The sequence below is a fragment of the Heteronotia binoei genome, chromosome 8 (genome assembly GCF_032191835.1).
Source record: "Heteronotia binoei isolate CCM8104 ecotype False Entrance Well chromosome 8, APGP_CSIRO_Hbin_v1, whole genome shotgun sequence".
Classification (NCBI taxonomy): domain Eukaryota; kingdom Metazoa; phylum Chordata; class Lepidosauria; order Squamata; family Gekkonidae; genus Heteronotia; species Heteronotia binoei.
Genome location: NC_083230.1, coordinates 56,979,282 through 57,001,400, shown reverse-complemented (window position 1 = coordinate 57,001,400; position 22,119 = coordinate 56,979,282). Strand labels below are relative to the sequence as shown.

At 42.0% G+C, this 22,119-nt stretch overlaps 1 protein-coding gene across 4 annotated transcripts in view; it reads right to left on the bottom strand.

The window, feature by feature from the left end:
- The window catches only part of NAV3 (neuron navigator 3), a 934,586-nt gene that overhangs the window by 286,279 nt on the left and 626,188 nt on the right, over positions 1 to 22,119 (bottom strand). The window lies entirely within an intron of this gene.

Here is a 22,119-nt window from a genome sequence, read left to right as displayed (position 1 = left end):
CTGAAGTATTATCTAGGATACAAAAAGGAAATAAATGAAAAAGTGTGCCCTAAGAGGAATACTTTGCTGTAAATCCAGTTACTTCTGTGTCATATTTTATGGAAACAACTGCTGACATTTCATTTTTGGGTGACAAGCTGGCATTGTCGAAATTTTGACTCACATAGGCAGCTGACTTCTACTGAAGAAAGGAGTCTTTGGAATTACTAGTGGGGGGTGGGGTGAGGTGGCGTTCCAGATAATTATGGACTTCTTGCAGCCAAGCAATGCTGTTAGGACTTACAGCTTTGAAGCAGTAAGAGAAAAATAGAGGCCTATGGTGAATACTAAAGCTGATACTGAAGACTGTGATTGATTACTGAAATATGGATTAATAAACTAAGCAATGAAGCATTTCATTGGATTAAAAATAGGGTACAAATGCTGACAGTCTGGGAAGACATAAGAGAAAATAATCTATAACAATCTTTCACTCATGGCAATCAGCTCTGGAAAATCTCAAAACCAGTCATAATCCTCAATAGTTTAGAAATGTTTTCTATTTTATTTCTAATACTTTTAATGAGATCTGATCTTTGCAGTTCCTTTTCAATGGCATTTATGAAAGTATTATTTATTCAGTCTTATTTGTAAAAGCAATAGAATGATAGACTATACCAAACAAGCAAACAAACCAAAAACCCTGTACTTAGGTATGGCTTTGTTACACCAAAATAATACAGAATAAGGGGGATAGGGGGAAATCACAGAAAGCAAAGAGAACATATTTTGCATCCTTAAGCAATATGCTTGCTTGGTGGCTTGTGGAGAGCCTTATTCACAATTGCTGTCAACCAACAAAGCCACATTTCTTTCCATACCTGGCATGAAGCCTGTACAATGAGGCTTGAAGCTTACCTGTTTCTTACCTGTTTCTCTGGTAGCAACTGTTTCAAGGTAGAATCCACCCATGAGCCACAAGCTCCAGCAGGCAAGAACTTTGCCCACTTTCTGGAAATATGATGCAGGTGTAGGGTTGCTAACTCTGGGTTGGGAAACTCCTGGAGATTTGGGGGTGAAGACTGAAGTCTGTTGAGCTGGGGGAAGAAAGGACCTCAGTGGAGTATAGTGCCATGCAGACCACCTTCCAAAGCAGCCATTTTCTCCAGGGGAATTGATCTCTGTTATTTGGAGACCAGCTGTAATTCTCAGAGACCTCTGGGTTCCACCTGGAAGTTGGCAATCCCATGTAGCTATAGAATTGCCAACCTCCATCTGGGGCTGATTTCTAGATGATGAAGATCAGTGCCTCAGAAGAAAAATGGCTGCTTTATAAGGTGGACTCTATGACATTATATTCTGAAGTCCCTCCCCTCCCCCAATTCTGCCCTTCGCAGGTTCCACTCCCAAATATCCAGAATTTTTTCAGCCTGGAGACAGGAGCCCTGTGCAGATGCCACATTGGGAAACAGTGCTCAGAAGAGCCACAGATAGCATATCAAGGAGCCACATGTGGTTCCCAAGCTCCTGAATAATTATCATTTAATTTATTTTCAGAACACCAGTACGAGGCTTCCCAAACCCCAGGCCCCAGCGGGTGATCCCCTGTTTTTACAGGCTTCCCTCTGCCCCCAGCCAGCTGGCCGGTGGGGGAAGCCCCGCCCCCACAGTCATCGTGTAGTTTTAGAGCTCCTGCAGGTTTAGAAACCTGCAAACAGGTCCGTTTTTAAAATGTGTGCCTTTAAAGCTGAGCAGGAAGCAGGAAACAGGAAGGGCTTCATGGGAAAGGGTCAATAACAGTTTCGTCGGAGAATGGCCCCTCCTTTTCTTTTGCTTTTGTTTTCAAAGCAAGTAAAGTTCTGCAGGAACAAGACCCAGTAAGTATTTGTGTGTGAGAGAGAGGGAGGGGGCAGGCTCGGAGGAAGGCAGACGCTTGTTTCTTCGCTCTTAAAAACGCTAAGTTGTTTTCAATCTTCTAACTTTTATTTTGCCTTGATAGAAGGAATTGTTTTTAAATAGTCTTATCTTATCACCTCACTTTTAATTTTTGGTGCAGCTGTTTCGTCTTTCTCAAGCTCTGGCTGTTTAATCAGTTAATAAGCTAAGGAGGTGGTGGCGGCTACAAGCATAGACAGCTTCAAGAGGGGGTTAGATAAAAATAAGGAGCAGAGGTCCATCAGTGGCTATTAGCCACAGTGTGTATATGTGTGAATATATATATATATATATATATATATATATATATATATATATATATATATATATATATATATATATATATAAAAAATTTTTTGCCACTGTGTGACACAGAGTGTTGGACTGGATGGGCCATTGGCTTGATCCAACATTCCTTCTCTTATGCTCTTTTGTTCTGCTTTCGCTTTCTGATTCAGAAGCTGCTGCAGCTAGTGAACTACAGCTGATGTTTTATAAAGTTTTACGAAGTCTTACGTTATCCCTCAAAGACAGGTTTTTTTAGTCTCTTAATAAGAACTGTGAATCTAACTGAAGGTTGAAATTAAGTCAACTCCTGCACAGCAACATGGTGGAGTGCAGTCGGCTACAGCATTGGCTCTGACAAATTTGGCTTTTAAAGACATTTCATGATATTCTTAGCCAATGTGGTGGCTTTTATCTGTAAGTTTTAAGACATTAGTTGTTTGGTATTTGTTTTATTTATATATATATATAATTGCCAACCTCCATCTGGGGCTGATTTTATATATATATATATATATATATATATATATATATATATATATATATATATATATATATATATATATATATATATATATATATATGTGTGGCAATTGGCACTGTTCTGATAAATGGATGGCAATTGGCACTGTTCTGATAAATATATATATATATATTTATCAGAACAGTGCCAATTGCCATCCAACAGAACCCTCTTAATGGCATCGGGCAAGTGGCCAAGAGAAGTGGAGGAGGAATCTGCTTCTTTGCCAGTTTGCAAACAGTTTAGGATAGAGGACTTTTTTACCTTAAACAACGTCCAAATCTGCTCTGCCATCATTTGCTAGTAAAACATCAAATTGCTTCTTCCCTCTAGAAGATGAGTTAGAGCCAGCAGAAAAGGAGGAACTGACTAATGAACTGACTAATGAGTCTGACCACGAAGATGTAGACTCTCAACTCCAGTCTGAGGTGGAGGCTTTAAAGGTGCAGCAGAGACAGCATGAGTTACAAATATGCTGTGATAGTGAAGAAAGATCCATGTCTTCTGACGAGTTGTTACATATTGAGAGAGTCCCAGCGCCGCCGTGGATGACACTAGGTCCATAGCCAATGTGGAGTCCACGTCATCGGCATAGACATTGAAATCACCCAAGTCCAAAAGTCTAGGGTGCTCCAACACCTAGTCTCCACAAGGGCCAGCAGGGCGTTGACCAGTGCAGTGGGTGGTCGATACACTAGGCAAATAGCCAAACTCTCTTGCGCCTCAACCACCAGACCGGTACATTCAACACCAGTGATCCTTGGGGCTGAGAGTGCCTGGAAGGTGTAAGCCTCCTGGATGAGCATCACTACTCGGCTTCGGTTTTATGACATAAGGATGTTATCATACATCACCCAGAGCCCTGTGTGAGCAGGGATTAGGTGATTCAGAAATTGAATGTCATCATCATCATCATTACCTGAAAATAAGGAAACTATTTTACATTTATAACCTCTAATAAATACAGATCATGATGCAGGTAAAGTGTGTGTGTGTGTGAGAGAGAGAGAGAGAGAGAGAGAGAGGATAATTACCTTCTCACTACTATGATAGATTCTTGGGAAATATTAACTTGACACAGGGGTTTTCTGTTCTACTAGTAAGTATGTTTTAAATCGACAGCCAGGGTATGGATGAGAAGACTGAGGTGGGGGGAGGGGTCAGGACAAATAATCAGATGGTGAGAGGAGAGAGAAATGAAGACATATCAGGTTAGAAATTAAGACATCTCAGAATAAGCAAATATTTGCTTCAGTCTCATAGTTTAAAAATGTTTGCAGCCATCAAGAGCTTTCTTTTAAAATTCACTGCTGGGGAAAAAAAAGCGACAAACAGCACCAACTAGGAAGAGTATCCCTCTGTTTGCTCTGCTCTGCCTTGTCAGAGCCCCTACTGGATACAGTACAGAACTGCACTATAAGTAAAATATAATGAAATGTGTTAACTGAATGAAGGATATTTCTAATTTCACTGGACTCAAATTGACTTGACACTTGGGAATTTTTATACCCTGCTTTTCATTACAGTAAATGTGCAAAGTAGTATTCATATATTTAAAACCATAATAATAGCCTACAATGTTAAATAAAAGGTTCAGAAAGGTGTAAAGAAGGTTTGGACCTGTCTTCAAAAAAGTAAATGAGAGAAAACCAAAGACGAGATGTTTCAGAACTCCTGAGCAGCAACACAAAAGACCTGCTTCTAGGAGAGGTCAAACTTTTCTCCACATAGGAGTCAAAGTGAAATGGAACATCACTGACAGATTTTAAACTTTGGAAGAAGTTCATATGGAAAAGGTCTCTGCATGAGGTGTTCAGGACACAGTTCTTTGAATTTAATCAGAATTTAAAACCAGATCCTTTAAGAGAATTCAGAGCTGTTTTTTATTTCATAAAGGGTCCAATATAAGCATGCCTACTCAATCCCATCAGCAGGGCTTTTTTTGTAGCAGGAACTCATTTGCATATTAGGCCACACATCCTTGATGTAGCCAATCCTCCAAGAGTTTACGGGGCTCTTAGTACAGGACATACTGTAAGCTCCAAGAGGACTGGCTACATCAGGGGTGTGCAGCCTAATATGCAAAGGAGTTCCTGCTACAAAAAAAAGTGCCCTGCCCATCAGTAATCAGCTGCAATACTTTAAAATGTTCATACCATCTTCAAAGGGAGCCCCATGAAGAGAGTAATCTAGTCTGGAAGACATAAAAGCATGGATAGTGCCAATTACCCTCCAGTAGAGACCATAAACAGCATAGTGGCCAAGCTGATAAAAGGTACACTGAACCATGGAAGCTAGACAAACCTCCAGGAACAATGGAAGCAGAAGTACTCCCAATTTAGGAATAAATCTATTTGGGGAACCTAGGTCAGCAAAGGTATTTCCCCAACTAACTGATCCACTTAACCCCCAACTGTCAGCAATTCTAGCAAGAAACCGAGTTTTAAGTTTCTATTCTTAAAACACCTTTCAAAGTCAAACCTACATAACACATTATAGTAATCTAGTCCAGATGTGACTGTTGCAAGATCATCCTTTTTCAAGAGGAGTTGCAGATGTACTAAATGAAGTTAGACAACCATGTGCCTATATTAAAAATACCTACAACTTGCAAATCTACTGATGAAGGTTAAAGTAGAAAGTGTCTATGCAGGATTGCAGCTGAACATCAAAAGTAGTGACCACTGGGGAATTACACAAGTTTAAGGTTGGCAATGAAGAAACTGAGGCTGAGGTCAGATGGCATACTATGGTGTTGTAACTACATCTCTTTTTTTATTCCAAATTCTTTAATCCCAGGGATTTTCAATCAGACATCCAAATCTCCACCTTCTTCACTGTGAGCTCACCCTAGCTGGTGACTGTCCAGATGCCTGCTGCGTGACACCTGCAGAGTAGAGGCCTGCGGCATTTTTTTTTTTAATCAGAAAATCGTGCATGTGTAGAAGCAAACCAGGAAGTTAAGGTTGCTGCAGAAATGAGATAAACAACCCAAATCCCTTATTTAAGTTTACCAATACAAAAATATATATTGTTCTAAAATAGAAATACACTGGAATTCTGTGGATGTATAGCTCTACTTGATAAGAATGGGTTTAACATATGTAATGAGATAAGAAACCAATATCCCTGCAGTCCCACCAGGGTGGTGTTCCAAGTTTCATAATAACTTGTAATTCAGCAGTACCCCTCTCCATTTTGTTCTTGAAGTTCCTTTGCAGTAAAACAGCTACTTTGAGGTCATCCATTGAATGTCCAGGAAGGCTAAAGTGTTCTCCTACAGGTTTCTCAGTTTTCTAATTCCTGATGTCAGATTTGTATCCATTTATCCTTTGGTGTAGGGTTTGTCCTGTTTGCAGTATATAGAGAACTGAAGAGCACTGTTGGCATTATATAATGTTGGAAGATGAACAAGTGGATTAGCCTGAGATGGTGCAGTTAATGCTGTTAGGTCCAGTCAGGCCTCAGATTCAGTAGGAGCTCACAGAAGCACAGCTCCTGAACTTTTCTGAGAGTTCCACCTCCTCCTTCCCACATTGTCCATTGAATAGTAGGTGCAGCTGCATAACAATCCTGGATGAGCTCCACCACCTATTTTTCTACAAAATGACCCCTGGGTCCTGTGATTGTGTTGTCTGGGTGTATGTGACAGCAAAGCTGGCCCTGGCTCAAACCAGTGTCCATGCTCAAATGAGATGTTGTATTGTTGTGGATGAGGAATTGTTTGAGATTGGAAGGCAGTCTGTGTGCAAGAAAAGGTCTGCCCCCAGTGTGAGCAACAGGCTGTGGTCTCCCAAAGATCCCCCATAACTACCCACTGAGGACTGTGCACTATGGGAAGCCATCTGTAATGGACTATGTTTCAACTCCTAGCAGTCCAATAGAGGTTGTAAGTTGATGATGTATTGAACTGTTTGAGTTGAGAGTTGTGTATGACCGCTAGTGGTGTTCTGCTATTGTCTTTTTTGGATATGTCTTGTAACAGCTTTTCCCTGGGTATCATTCTGGCTTTGTTAATCTGTTTCCTGACTTCATCAGGGGGGTATTTTAGTTCCAAAAAGGTTTGTTGTAGATCCCTCAATGAGAATCCCTGTCAGTAGGATTGGAGCAAATGCGGCTGTAGCATAGTGCCTGCCTGTATACAATGGATTGTTTGGTATGTTTCGGATGGTAGGTGGAGGTATGCAGGTATGTTTGTCAGTCAGTAGGTGTATAAGGTGGTATCTATGCATCCATTGTGTATTTTTACAGTGGTGTCCAGAAAATGTATTTCTTGCATATAGATTAGTTCATTAGGTTGATGGTAGGGTAAAAGTCATTGAATGCCAGATGGAATGCATCTAGGGCTTCTTTAGCATGTGTCTGGACAATAAAAATGTCATCAATGTAACGCAGGTATGAGTGGGTGGAAGTCCAGGAAACAGCAAGACAAAATAGACTCTGAAATAGGTCTAGAAAACCCAGATGTCTTTGACTGGGCCTCTGCATCAGTTCAAATATGTTTTATGAAAATGGGATATTACTAAGTGGTGACAGCTAAAACAATGTAAGGGTGTAGAGATTTAGGAGTGATATTACAACAGTATCCATTGTGGCTATCAGGACCAATCCCTTTTCTATCAAGGAATCCATGACCTTCTAGACCCAACAGTCTGCTCTCTTACAGCTGGATGCTATTATCTCTTAAGGGCAATGATTGGGTAGAGTTGGATAGATCACTCTACTCCAACAGCTTTTTCAGCATTCTAAAGTTACAGCAATTGAAAAAGCTGAAGAAAAATAATAGAAGGTTCAAACAAAACATCCTTCTCCTGGAAAGCCAGTGTGGTGTAGTGGTTAAGTGTGTGGACTCTTATCTGGGAGAACCGGGCTTGATTCCCCACTCCTCCACTTGCACCTGCTAGCATGGCCTTGGGTCAGCCATAGCTCTGGCAGAGGTTGTCCTTGAAAGGGCAGCTGCTGTGAGAGATCTCTCCAGCCCCACCCACCTCACAGGGTGTCTGTTGTGGGGGAGGAAGGTAAAGGAGATTGTGAGCTGCTCTGAGACTCTTTGGAGTGGAGGGCAGGATATAAATCCAATATCTTCTTTTTCTGCTCTGCTATCTAACTTGGAAGCTAACTCATCATGGGTGAGCATTAACTTATCTACAAAGTGTTTCATAAACATGTCACAGCAGACAATGAAAAAGTTCTTCTGAGGCTCATCATTCATTCTCCCAGCTGTTTTATGACCTTCATTTCTGCTGCTGTTGAATTTTTAGTTTCTCATTTCATTTCCTTATGCCAAACTTTCACTGTATTCTATTTCTGCATGAATTGCCCACAAATTGCACTGAATTGGTGTAAAATGGTACAAAAAAACCTCATAAAAGATATAAATAAAACAGAACCATAGATTAGCCTTACCAACCCCCAGGTCTGGACAGGGGATCCCCTGGTTTGCAGGTTTTGAAGTCCCACCCCAACAGCCCTGTTGTGGCTTTAAATCTCAGCAGGACATTTTAGAAGAAGCTTGCAAACTCTTTGGGAATGTGTATGTGACTTTAAATCTCAACAGGATGTAAAGCTGCAAGGTGGGGAAGCCAGCAGGCACGAGCCATGTGGCCCTTCCTCATGAGTGTGTGAGAGCACAGTAGTCCCTCTGTTTGCTTTGTATTTGTTTCTGAAGTCATGTGTACAGAAAAGAGTTAACTAGAACTTGATTATGGGATGGAAGAAACCGCCACCTCCTAGATTGCACTCTTACTTCCATTTTTCTGTGTTAGTCTGCAGAAGTCGGTTGAAATAAAGCAGACTGTTACATTCAGCAACTCCCATGAGAAAAGCGATTTATACCATTGCCCCAGTGAGAGCACACAAGTGTGGGCTTGCAAAATGTTTGTTTGGAAAAGGATTAATTGTTTATTTTGGCTGCTTTGTGAGTTTATGTATGTGTCCCATAATAAAGTCATGCCTGGAAATGCTACTAAAGCCTGACAAGAGACTTGTGGGGGTATGACAAATTACACTTCCATTTAGTAGAAGTGCAGCTGCTTGGGAACCCTTTGAAGGCAAAAAAGAGGATGAGGAAATGAAGACTGTATTCAGTGGAACTGCATTGCTGTATTTTTATTTGTTTGTTTATTTTAAGGAATGGGAACGTCTCCAGGCTCCAATCCCAAATTCCCAGGTATTTCCTGGGTTGGACCTGGAAACCCTACCATGGACAACAAAAATTGACAAATTAAAAAGGATTTCAAAATGGTAATAAATAGAAATGAAAAGCTCATATTCATACTTTCCTATCACCATTTTTTTTCTGTGCTATTGGTTTCTTTAGTATTCCCTCTCTCTTTTTCCCATAAAGTCTGGGAGATAGAAATGGAGAAAGTATAGAAACTGCCAGGTCTTTTTGAGCTTTCACAGAGCTTTCACAGAGCTATAAGGAACCCAAACAATTTTAGCTGATGTCAGAGAGGAAATGAGGCTTTTTATCTCAAGAACTGTAATGGGGGTCATTTTGAAGGTTAGAGATTTTGACTATTGCTAACCTGAGGCAAGGTAGGAAAGGATCCCAAAAGCTGATAGAAGTGTCATTCTTTAGCTGAAATCTGGGCTTCCAGTAATGGTGATGTTTTACCCTGGAGAGCAGAAAGTAAATCCTAGAGCTGCAATTATTTTCTTTCCTGTACCACCAGCCACAGCTCATGCCACTGAATTTAGTTTATTCTGCATTAAAAGTTTTTTATAGTTAGACTTTAGGGTTAGGACAGAATTTATAAATGAGTTACTCCTATGATATCATATTTGACAGATGGACCTCATTAGAGGGGGTTTTTGGTGGTTGTTGCTTGTCTACAATCCTGGTCAAACCAGCCCTCAGAACAATTCCCTTTAGACTTTAGTGAAAGTAGAAAAGATTTATTGTATGTGGCCACTGGCTGTCACAATATAACATTAAACACAATATCATAAAAAAATAATTAGACTGAAATAAAAACGATCCAATAAACAGACCAATGGATAACGTGGGGTATAATTCAACAATTATTAACATGTGATTAACATGTGGAATTCACTGCCACAGGAGGTGGTGGCGGCTACAAGCATAGCCAGCTTTAAAAAGGGATTGGATAAAAATATGGAGCAGAGGTCCATCAGTGGCTATTAGCCACAGTATGTGTGTGTGTGTGTATGAATGTATGTATATGTGTGTGTGTGTGTGTGTATATATATATATATACACACACACACACAGACACACTTACACACACACATATTGACCACTGTGTGACACAGAGTGTTGGACTGAATGGGCCATTGGCCTAATCCAACATACCTTCTCTTATGTTCTTATGAGTTCCAGAACCTCTAAATTTTATTGTGCTCTTTCTTTCTTACCACCACCCCCCACTTGCTTCTGGGCTCCATTGTTCAAACCACCTGTGAGAATTTTACTGAACTCTAAGATCTGACAAACTTTCTAGTATTTTTCCCCACAAAAAATGGGGAAAAAACTAAAACATTTCAAGTAGACAGATGGAAATCTTCATTATGCCACTGTGACCACATAGGAGAAGGTAATTTTAAAAGTATGATGGGAGTAAGATGACAACTATAATTCAAGAAGCATGTTAAAGTAGATGCTGAGCTGATACAATTTAGTACACTTTCCGGAGATGTCAGGGGTGTGTGGCATATGGAAAGAGTTATGCAAATGAGTTATGCTAATGAGCTCTGGCACCTCTTCTACAAAATGACCCCTGCTCTCACTCCCCCCCCCCTTTAATTTTTCCCTTCTGTTCTTTCTCTCATTCTTTCTCTGTATCTTTGTATTTCGGTCTTTTTATTTCATTCTGGCTGCAATAAGACACACTAAATAATGCACTAAATAATGCACTTCAATTAGGGTTGCCAGGTCCAATTCAATTCAATCTGGGGACTTTGGACATGGGGTCAGAAGGCTTTGCATGCGGAGCCAAAATGCATCGGGGTGGGGCCAGGAGCAAAGATGTGTCAACAAGCATAACTGAACTGCAAAGGGAGTTCTGGCCATCACATTTAAAGGGACCACACACCTTTAAAATGCCTTCCCTCCTTTGGAAATAATGAAAGATAGGGGCAACTTTTGGGGGCCTCAGAGAATTGGACCCCCTGGTCAAATCTTTTTGAAACTTGGACACTTTTTTGAGGAGAGGCATCAGGCACTATGCTGCAAATTTGGTGCCTCTATCTCAAAAAACAACTCCCCTAAAGCCCCAGATACCCACAGATCAATTATCCATTATACCCTATAGGAATTGGTCTCCATAGGGAATAATGGAGTACCCAGCAGACATTTCTCTCCCCCCCCACACATTTTCTGATGACCCTGAAGTGGGGGGAGGGCCTCCAAACTGGGGGATCCCCTGCCCCCACCTAGGGATTGGCAACCCTACTTTCAATCCACTTCCAGTGAACTTTCGAACTGGATGTTATGGTGTGAACTGGCACAATCCAGATGGAAAGTGCTTTGAAACTGCATTATTTAATATGTGTGATTGCAGCCTCTGCCTGTATACCTTCCTTTCTTCCATTTCTCTTTGGCTGTTTCTACACTTGACAGAAAATCCTGTCTGTGCGTATTTAAAAGTCGTCGTTTACATTGTGTATTGCTGTCACTTCTGTCTTGCTTTGCAATTTCTTGTCTTCTACATTTATTTTTTTTGAATGAGCAAAAAAAACGCTTTCACTCTGGAGTTGCCCTGCAGTTCTCAAGAGTACTTTTGAACAGGAGTTTTCCTGAACGTGGGATCTAACTTTGTAATTGTAGAACTTTCCCTTCATGTTTTGAAACTCATCCCCAAAGTCCCATCCATTGTTCACTTGTGAGAGCACTGATTCAGGTCACTAGGTGCACTGCTCAGAAGTGTATTGACATGTGCTCTCCTCCAAGCAAGGCTTCCTTCACAAGGAAAGCCCAGCTCAGAGGAGAATGTGCCTGCCTGGCTGCTGTCGCCTTCAAGGTGGAGGCAGCTGGGCGGGGCATTGGTGCAGCTTCTCTGAGCCAGGTTTCCCTTGCAAGGGAGGCACAACTCAGAGGAGAATGCGCCCCGCCTGGCTACTCTTGCCCTCAAGGTCAACACAGCCAGGTGGGGCATCAGCGTGGCTTTTCCGAGCATGACTTGGAGGAGAATGCTTCCACAGTGCACTCTCGGAGGTGCTCTGCGCATCCAAGAATGCACTGTGCAGGCCCGGCTTGGCTGCAGCCTGCCCACCCCTCCTTCCACACCACTGTGCCTGCTCTCCCTGTGGGCAGGGGTGTGGCGGCAGAGCAGGAGCAGTTGGGGGGCACAGGACAGGTGCTGTCCTGGGGTGCCTGAGGCCCTAGCACCGGGCCTGCCAGGGTCCCGGGCAGGTGAAAGAAGTGGTGGAAAAGGAAGGCAGCCTCCAAGTGGCTCAGTAGATTTGGAACAAAGCTGAATGGAGAAAGGGCCTTTCACTCTTTTCTCTCCATCTTTCCCCTACCATTCTCTCTTTCTCTCTGTTTGTCTATCTTCCTTCCTGCCTGCCACCTACACATTCATCAACCTCCTCCCAAATATTTTTTCAAGGGCCTGTTGTATTTGTTCCTACAACGGACTTTACTGCTAGTAAAATATAATGGATTAAATCCTCTAAAACTGTAGCTCCACAGATACAAAAATGCTGAACCACTGGGATGTGAAGGTATCTTCCCTTAAGAAGAGCCGTTGGCATTGACTGAAAATGCAAAGATGTGAATGCCTTTCTGAGAATTTGAAATGAGATGTTCACTAAATAAGGGGACCTTTTAAATAGTTTAAACCAAGGGGAAGATCTGGACTGGGCAATTGTAGAACTGTCCAATGGGCATCACATTCGTAGACCCAGTTTCGTAAACTGGAATTATTAATCAAAGCCCCTAGCAGATCATCTGGAATAGAGTACCGAACAAGCAAGCAGCACAGGGTGTATCCTTACGTGTCATTAACTGATGACATTGTTTGCTAAATATGTTGGTGCTGGTATCTTTATTTCAGAATTTAAGCAAAGCTAGATGAACACGAGTCTGACTGAGGGCAGAGCTAGGCTTTAGTGGTTTGTCCCAAGTCAGGTAAGGTCTAAGATAGTTATTATAAAGGGTTCACTTTATATATTATCTGTTGCTGAATACATTATGCTCCTCTTAACAGTATTTTTTTAATGCTAGTGCAGTTCCATGATCTACATTGTTAGGCATACTATGTCTAATAGATTTTGCATTTTTTAAAAAATTTGTAATCATAGAAAAATTCTATTGCTTATTAAAGGATTCATCCTATTGACAACATTGGCTAATACTGTATAATTTGCCCTGAGTTTCAGTAAGAAAGGTGGGCTATAAATAAAGGTAATAAATAAATAATATTCGTGTAATTTTAACTATCAGATTACATGGAGGAACTATGAGTCGAGCACAAGTTTTAACAAATTGTCCTTAGTGCATCAGAGAAAGTAGTCCCCCCACCCCCCGAACTTAACCTTTGAGCTACCAACAATGTTCCCAATAACCTATCTATGACCTACAAGGCCAAGAACCAAGCAGAGGGCAATTACCCTGGTTAATGCTTTTACAATTTCCATGCCTTTATATACTGTGTAACCAAATTTTGCAATATTTTTTTCTTCACTCTCTTTTATTGGAACTCAAGAAATGGCTCAGTATCTTTCTTCTGTATCCTAGCAAATCAAGATAAATGTGAACAAACTTCTTACCATTCACCCTTCAAGTCATGGTAACTAAATTAAATTCCTCAGTTTCTACCTTCCTCAGAACTCCATTCAAAGTCACATAAGCAATTTTATTTAGTGTTACTACAAGAATAACAATGAACTCCACATTTTTATTTTACTTAAAATGCAATCATTGCTGAAAGGTAAATGTTAGTATGAAATGTAAGTATTTGTATTCAAGCATGAAGTATAGGGGTCCCAACCCTCCCGCCCTGGCGGGGGACCCCAGGATTTCCACCCTCTTCCCCCGCTCCCCCAAAAACGGAAGCGGGGGGAGAGGAGAAATGGCGAGCCACTGCCGCCCCCTCCCCGCCCAGTGAAGCCGTAGGCGGCAGGCCTGCCGGCGCCCAGCAGCAGGAGGAGGCGGCGGAGGAGCTGTCGGCCGAGGGCCTCGCTGGCGGCGTTGGTGCAGCAGGAGCGCGGTGAGGAGATCGGGTGCGCCGGAGCAGCGGAGGCGGCGGAGCCAGGCGCAGCCCAGAGTGGTGAGGGAGCTCTTGAAGGGGTGCAGCACAGCCCCGCCAGCACCAGCGCGGCAGCACCAGAGGCCGAGGAGGAGGCCCCGAGCCCCCGGCCCCGCTCTCCATGCCCGCGCCACCGCCCTGCTTCACCCAGGCCTCCAGCCTCAGGCGGCTGCCGAGGGGCGGGGAGGACGAGCGGGAGGAGGAGGGAGGGACAGCTGCTAGTGCAGCTGCGGTGCGGGAACCTGCGGCTGCGGCGCTTGTCACAGCCTTGATATTGGCTCCACCCCTAACATCTCCTGGCTCCACCCCCAAAGTCTCCTGGCTCCACCCCCAAAATCCCCAGCTATTTCTTTAATTGGACTTGGCAACCCTAATGAAGTAAGACTTTCAGATGTTAATAAGGTCAAGGAAGGCCTATCCTTTTAACAATCCAGCTTGTTGGCTATATGGAAGACCTAAGACTAACAGCACAATCTTAAGTAGGTCTGCTCCTATACAACAGTACAGTCCTACTGAGGTCTATTCAATGGGGTTATTTACAGGAAAGTGTTCTCATGGTTTCATTTTAAATATCCTTTTCTAGAGAACTTCTTTCTCATTTCCTAGGACCCTGTGTTTCAGCCTTTGACCAGGCTCTTTTCAGGTTCCCCCCAGCATTAGATTGTCCATCTGCCTTTCAGTTCTTGCTGTTGATGAACAGCTGAAATACATGCATCGATGTGATTCCAGAAAAGGGTATTTGTGCAGACCTTTTGCCACAATAGCAGCCCCGTGGCACAGTGTGGTAAAGCAGCAGTACTGCAGTACTGTGGTCTGAACTCTCTGCTCATGACCTGAGTTTGATTCCGGCGGAAGCTGGATTCAGGCAGCCGGCCCAAGGTTGACTCAGCCTTCCATTCTTCCAAGGTCGGTAAAATGAGTACCAAGCTTGCTGGGGGGAAAGTGTAAAAGACTGGGAAAGGCAATGGCAAACCACCTCATAAAAAGTCTGCCGTGAAAACGTTGTGAAAGCAACGTCACCCCAGAGTCAGAAACGACTGGTGTTTGCACAGGGGACCTTTCCTTTCCTTTGCCACAATAAAAGTGCTTCTTTAGGTAAATAGTAAGGTGTTTCTAAATCTTCATTGTTAAATATTTTCCCAGTGTGTGGCATATGCCCCTAATAGAAGTATATGCAGTATTTATAAGGTTCTTATATCACAGTATGTATAATGTTTTAAGTATATACAATTGCATTTGCCCCAACATTAAAATTTTGTTGAATTATCTTACCTCTCAAACATGGTTGTTGAAAGTACTATGTTATTGTACTTTACATAAATAATACTAAGCTAAAATTTTCCATCACCTATTCATATTTTAATACATTTTGAAATGAAGTATGAAACACCTCAGCACACTCTTGCATAGGATTTTCAGGTTCAATGGTAAAACAAAGCAATACAATTGCTAACAATTCCACTATGGATTGAATTTCAATAGCTAATACTCAATACAAAAAGGAACCATTGAGAAAACATCTTTATTTAACTCCCTGCTCTTCAAAAGTGCTAAAATAAAGTTAAGGGTATAATTTACACTCACAGCCACAAACATGCAATTAAAACATATGGCAAGAGTGTGTTGCTTTATTATGACCATCAATTAGGTTCAAAAGATACATTTATATCAGGGGTGGCCAACGGTAGCTCTCGAGATGTTTTTTTTTTTGCCTACAACTCCCATCAGCCCCAGCCAGCATGGCCAATGGCTGGGACTGATGGGAGTTGTAGGCAAAAAACATCTCGAGAGCTACCGTTGGCCACCCCTGATTTATATGATGTATTCTTTGTAGATGATTATAGAAGTCTAATTCTCTGAGTGCTGTGTTACTTTCAGCCTCATTCAGGCAAATAGAATTGTGACTGATTGATTTAGAGAAATAACGTTTGGTTTGCAATAGCCCTTTATTGTAGAAAGTTTGAGAAGTGCTTTTGCTTTTGAATATGCAGTTTTCTATTACCCATACTGAATTCATTTGATACTTATACAACAATCTGAAAAGCGTTCTTCCCCTGTATAGTTTCCCAGTAATCCCTTGCACTGTAATTGTTAAGAGTTGTCTTGAGTCTAGCTAGGAATGTACTGATGTGCACTCTAGTATCCTTTGATGGTGCCTTGGGTAGAAGCAGTCATGACCAAACACTCTTGGTTGAAGAAAAGGGAGAAACAGTTAAAAATAACTACACTTATCTTTCCTAATATGACCCAGTTATGCTTCAAAGTTGTGCTTCAGTCTCTGCATAATAATCAGCTAGGTGTCATGGTTTAGTATGGGAAGATAAATTCCCATTAGAGGAGGATAATCTGGCCCCAAGACCTGCCTTTGCAGACTTTCCCTGGGAGTCTGGTGCCTCAGGGCCTCCCCAAGGGGACCCTGAGTTAGAACCAGTGCTACCCTCTGAGCAAGAAGAGTCCTCAAGCCAGGAGGTTGCAGCATAGACCTGCCTACTGCCAGACTCCAGGAGCTTAGGTTTGGACCAAAGTTTACGTTTGGAGCATGTGCTTGATGGTCAGAGGCCTCATCTCTGCTGAGAGAATGCCAGGAAAAACCAATAAGCCTTTACAGGATCTGGCCCTGCCAACTCAGCTTGTGGAAAGGAGCAGCCTCACCTACAGCAAAATGCCCAGGGACTTGTTTTGTTCAACATCTTTATAAATCATAAACACATAACATCTTTATAAATGACTTGGATGAAGGAATAGAGGAAGTATTTATTAAATTGGCAGATAATGCTAAATTTGGAGGAGCAACAAATACAGCAGAAGATGAAGTCAGGATACAGGTTGATCTTGACAGGCTGGAAAACTGGGCTAAAACAAAATGAATTTTAACAGGGATAAATGTAAAGTTCAGTGTATAGGTAGGAAAAATCCAATAATTATAGCACGGGGGAGACTCTTGGCAGTAGTATATGCAAAAAGGATCTAGGGGTCTTAGTGGACCATACATTGAGCATAAGTCAGCAGTGTGATGCGGTAGCTAAAAAGGCAAATGTGATTCTGGACTGTATCAGAAGTATAGTGTTCAGATCATGCAAAGTGATGGTTAGATGTCACCTAGAGTTTCGTATTCATTTTTCAGCATCACAATTTAATGATATAGACAAGCTGGAATGTGTCCAGAGGAGGGCAATGAAGATGGTGAGGGATCTGGAGTCCAAGTCCTATAAGGAAAGGCTGAAGGAATTGGGTATGTTTAGCCTGGAGACAAGAGGACTGAGAGGTGATATGATAACCATATAAAAAGTACTTGAAGGGCTGTCATATAGAGGATGGTGCAGAGTTGTTCTCTGTTGCCCCAGAAGTTGGACCAGAACCAATGGGTTGAAATTAAATCAAAAGAGTTTTTGGTTAAACATAAGGAAGAACTTCCTGACATAGTGGTTCCTCAGTGTAACAGGCTACCACAGGAGGTGGTGGGCTCTCCTTCTTTGGAGGTTTTTAAACAGAAGCTGGATGGCCATCTGACACCAATGCTGATTCTGTGAACTTAATACTATGGATTCTGTGAACTTAGGCAGGTCTTGCGAGGGAAGACAGGAAGAACATAAGAACATAAGAGAAGCCATGTTGGATCAGGCCAATGGCCCATCCAGTCCAACACTCTGTGTCACAAAGCGGCCAATATATGTGTGCGTGTGTATGTGTATACACACACACACACACATACAGATATATATATATATATATATATATACACACACACACGTACACACACATACACACACAGATATATATATATATACACACACACACACGTACACACACACACACACAGATTATATATACACACACACACACACACACACTGTGGCTAATAGCCACTGATGGACCTCTGCTCCATATTTTTATCCAATCCCCTCTTAAAGCTAGCTATGCCTGTGGCAGTGAATTCCACATGTTAATCACCCTTTGGGTGAAGAAGTACTTCCTTTTATCCGGTTTAACCTGACTGCTCAGAAATTTCATTGAATGCCCACAAGTTCTTGTATTGTGAGACAGGGAGAAAAGGACTTCTTTCTCTACTTTCTCCATCCCGTGCATAATCTTGTAAACCTCTGTCATATCACCCCACAGTCGACTTTTCTCCAAGCTAAAGAGCCACAAGTGGTTAAACCTTTCTTCATAGGGAAAGTGTTCCAAACCGTTAATCATTCTAGTTGCACTTTTCTGGACTTTTTCCAATTCTATAATATCCTTTTTGAGGTGCGGTTACCAGAACTGTACACAGTATTCCAAATGAGACCGCACCATCGGTTTATACAGGGGCATTATGATACTGGCTGATTTGTTTTCAATTCCCTTCCTAATAATTCCCAGCATGGCGTTGGCTGTTTTTATTGCAATCGCACACTGTCTTGACATTTTCAGTGAGTTATCTACGATGACCCCAAGATCTCTCTCTTGGTCAGTCTCTGCCAGTTCACACCCCATCAACTTGTATTTGTAGCTGGGATTCTTGGCCCCAATGTGCATTACTTTGCACTTGGCCACATTGAACCTCATCTGCCACGTTGACGCCCACTCACCCAGCCTCAACAGGTCTCTTTGCAGTGCCTCACAATCCTCTCCGGTTCTCACCACCCTGAACAATTTAGTGTCATCTGCAAACTTGGCCACTTCACTGTTCACTCCCAACTCCAGATCATTAATGAACAAGTTAAAGAGCATGGGACCCGGTACTGAGCCCTGCGGCACCCACTGCTTACCGTCCTCCACTGTGAAGACTGCCCATTTATACTCACTCTCTGCATCCTATTAATTAGCCAGTTTTTGATCCACAAGAGGACCTGTCCTTTTACCCCATGACTCTCGAGCTTACTAAGGAGCCTTTGATGAGGAACTTTATCAAAAGCTTTCTGGAAGTCAAGGTAAACAACATCTATTGGGTCCCCTTTGTCCACATGTTGTTCACCCCCTCAAAGAACTATAACAGGTTAGTGAGGCAAGATATTCCCTTACAGAACCCATGCTGAGTATTCCTCAACAATTTTTGCTCATCAGTGTGCCTACTCATTCTGTCCTTAAGAACATAAGAGAAGCCATGTTGGATCAGGCCAGTGGCCCATCCTGTCCAACACTCTGTGTCACACAGTGGCCTAAAAAAAATTATATACACACACACTGTGGCTAATAGCCATACACACACACACACATATATATATATACTGCGGCTAATAGCCACTGATGGACCTCTGCTCCATATTTTTACCCAGTCCTCTCTTGAAGCTGGCTATGCTTGTAGCCGCCATAGTTTTTGATCCACAAGAGGACCTGTCCTTTTACCCCATGACTCTCGAGCTTACTAAGGAGCCTTTGATGAGGAACTTTATCAAAAGCTTTCTGGAAGTCAAGGTAAACAACATCTATTGGGTCTTTTTGTGCACCTGTTTGTTCAGCCCCTCAAAGAAATGTAACAGGTTAGTGAGGCAAGATCTTCCCTTACAGAACCCATGCTGAGTCTTCCTCAATAACCCGTGTTCATCAATGCGCCTACTCATTCTGTCCTTGATAATGGTTTCTACCAACTCTCCCGGTATTGAAGTCAGACTGACTGGCCTGTAATTTCCTGGATCTCCTCTGGAACCCTTTTTAAAGATGCAGGTGACATTTGCTACCTTCCAATACTCAGGAACAGAGGCAGATTTCAATGAAAGATTACATATTTTTGTCAGAAGATCCACAAGTTCAACTTTGAGTTCTTTCAGAACTCTTGGATGTATGCCATCCAGACCTGGTGACTTATTAGTTTTTAATTCGTCTATCAGTTGTAAGACCTCCTTTCTTGTCACCTCAGTCTAACTCAGGTCTTTCAACACCCCTTCCAAAATAAGTGGTTCTGGAGCAGGCAAACACTTCTCATGCATTCAGCTTCTCAGCCATTTCCCTATCCTCCTTCAGTAATCCTTTTACCCCTTGGTCATCCAAGGGCCCCACTGCCTCCCTGGCTGGTTTCCTGCTTCTAATATATTTGAAGAAATTTTTATTATTGGTCTTTATGTTTTTTGCAATATGATCCTTATAGTCCCTTTTTGCCTGCCTGATCACAATCTTGCATTTGATTTACCACAGCCTATGTTCCCTTTTCTTAATCTCACTTGGACTAGCTTTCCACCGCTTAAAGGAGTCCTTCTTACCTTTTACAGCTTCCATTACCTTGTTTGTTAACTATGCAGGCCTTTTCTTATACCTGTTTGTGCCTTTCCTAACTTGTGGTATATATTTTATCTGAGCTTCTAGGATTGTAGTTTTAAATAGCCTCCAAGCTTCCTCAAGGGTTTTGACTGTATTTACCTTTCCTTTCAGTTTCCTCTTCACATGCCTCCTCATCTCAGAGAATTTACCCCTTTTAAAGTTAAACGTGGTTGTGCTGGTCTTTTGGGGCAACTCTCTATTTATACAAATGGTGAAATCAATAACGTTATGGTCACTGCTCCCAAGCAGTGCGAACACTTTTACATCTCTCACCAAGTCTTGGGCATTACTTAGGACCAAATCCAGGATCGCCCCACCCATGTGACCACCTGCTCCATAGCACAGTCATTGAGAGCATCTAGAAACTCAATCTTTTTGTCTCGGCCTGAACACATATTGATCCAATCAATCTGCGGGTAGTTAAAATCACCTGTTATGCTGCATCAGTGCTTAGTTCTTGTGGTCCTTTCTTACAAGTCCAGGTAAATACTGTTGACCACTCTGAGGTCAGGAAGCAATTTTCTCCAGGCCAGTTTGGCCAGGGATCCTGGAGATTTTTTGCCATTTTCTGGGCATGGAGTCGGGGTCACTAGGAGTGTGAGGGGGTTGTATTTGTGAATTTCCTGCATTGTGCAGGGACTAGATGACCCTGGTAATCCCTTCCAACTCTATAATTCTATTATTCCGAAGAAGGGTGCAGTGAAGCTAGAGCTAGTATGGAATTAATGTGTTTGAAGTTTTGCTGATGGCCCACCAGTTGTTTGACCTGACTGAGAGAGATGTGTGGAACTTTGTTACTTGTACCCATGTGGCATAGCAAAACCAGGAAAATAATTCAGCATGGGAAAATAGCTGGGGGGGGGTGCAGAAGTCAGGAGTCCTTCCTCCTCCTGAAGCAGTGTTTGGAGCCCAAAAGGGCCCCATTATTATTATTTTTAAATTCCCTGCAGCTGCTTTTTATAAAAACTCAAATTTCTAGTTTCTATAGTTCTACTATGTTGCCATCTACTATGTCATCTAGAAACCAGTAAAAATGAGATGTACTTTTGAGTAAGACTGCATTAAGAAAAACAGATGCAAGTACCGTAGGTACTTTGGCAGGGAGTATGGAGGTTGGCCATTTTTTTTAAAGAACAGAAGTAATACTGTCTATCATTCTATTGATTCTATCAATCACAGTCAAAGTAGCCATGCAGCAATATCCCAGGAGTCTGGTTGAGGCTACTTCCTGCAATGCAATTCACAATATCTTTGTGATAGGGAGAAGCTAGAACATACAAAGAACAAGCCATATTCCTGTATGCAACAAAGAGTATCAATATTTTAGACCAGCTTTCAGAGTATATGTTTTTATGTTCGCAGTGGTTGGACTAGATGACCATGGAGGTCCCTTCCAACTTGATGTTTCTATGATTGTAATAATCATGAGAGATAGATTTGACAGAATGATTAAGAATGATGGGCTCAAGGCCACTCAGGGAGCTTCATGATTCAAACTTTAGACTACATTGGCTATGAGGGATTAGACTTGAGTCCAGTGGTACTTTAAAAACTAACACAATTTATTCCACCATAAATTTTTGTGAGTTATGCTCAAATTCCCTACCCCCTGGTCATAATATTTAGAACCCCCAGTGTGAAAATCCCGGTCATTATGCAGAAACTTAAATGCCTTCCCGCCATGACATTTATGGCTGCCTGCAAGGCCCAGTGTAAATAATGCAAGAGAGAGAGAGTATGAAAGGCACCCAATATATTTGCTAACCTGTTTGCATGAATCTAGCCCAAGGCTGAATTCCTATGCATGGTTATGTAGGAATTCAGTCGGGCTTCCTTCCAAGTAAATTTGCCTGGATTGGGCAGTGTGTTGTTTTTGCTGCTGTTCTTTGGAAAGATTCTGTAAATCTTTATTACAAAATGAAATCACTTTACCCAAAGAAATAGTCT